We start from the raw sequence: 894 nt of genomic DNA, 5'->3' as shown, positions 1-894 counted from the left end.
AGGCCACCTCCCAGCCATGGACTTTTTGCTGGAGCTACAGGGCAAGGTTGTTGCCACTAGCTGCATGGTATGCAGGAACCGGCGGGGAATTTTGCTATATACGGTGTCATTTTTTGCTGGAAACCAACCCCTTCCTTTTTTTGCTACTACTGGCTTTGTGTTTTGCTAGAACCAACACCTTTTTTGCTACCATCGTTTCTGCTCCAGTGACAGTTGTGTTGCGACGGAGCTGCGACCCCGTGTCGAAGGCGATATTTTTTGCTGCAACCGTCCTCAGATTTTGCTACTACCGGCGAGTGATTTTTGCTACATCCAACGCGGCGGAGCTGCTACCCACGCGGCGGCGGCGGTCGCTTTTTGCTGCAATCATTTGTTGGATTTGCTACCACGGACATTTTTTCTACATCCATTCAGAGGCATTTACTAGTGGCCGGCGTGGAGACGCAAACTATGAAGGTTCTCCAGCGAGCAGCGGAGGGGCAGCGAGGCGTTGGGGTGCGAGTGCCCGGCGGCCGGTGCCCTTGCGGAGCTGCACATGGAGGCGGAGTCGCATGGCGCAGCAGCGGGGGGATCAGGTGGAAAGAAGAGGACGAGTCAACGAGTAGCACTACCAGCCGTTGGCATAGGTGGAGATAACCCGACGGCCTAGCACTAGTAGAAAAAGGGCCGTTCGACCCAGTTCATGAGGGTCATTTGTTCCGCTTCCCGAACCAAGACTAAAGGGTCGTAACTAAAGCCCTACACCTTTAGTCCCGGTTCGATCGAGAACCGGGACAGATGGTGCTCCACGTGGCCGGAGCGGCTTGCCCAGGCAGGGGGACCTTTGTCCCAGTTGGTGCCACCAACCGGGACCAAAAGGCTTCCACGCATCAGCAGTTCAGGGGCTGAGTTTTT

This window comes from Triticum dicoccoides, chromosome 2B, assembly GCF_002162155.2.
Source record: "Triticum dicoccoides isolate Atlit2015 ecotype Zavitan chromosome 2B, WEW_v2.0, whole genome shotgun sequence".
NCBI lineage: Eukaryota > Viridiplantae > Streptophyta > Magnoliopsida > Poales > Poaceae > Triticum > Triticum dicoccoides.
Note: the sequence above shows the minus strand (reverse complement) of the source record.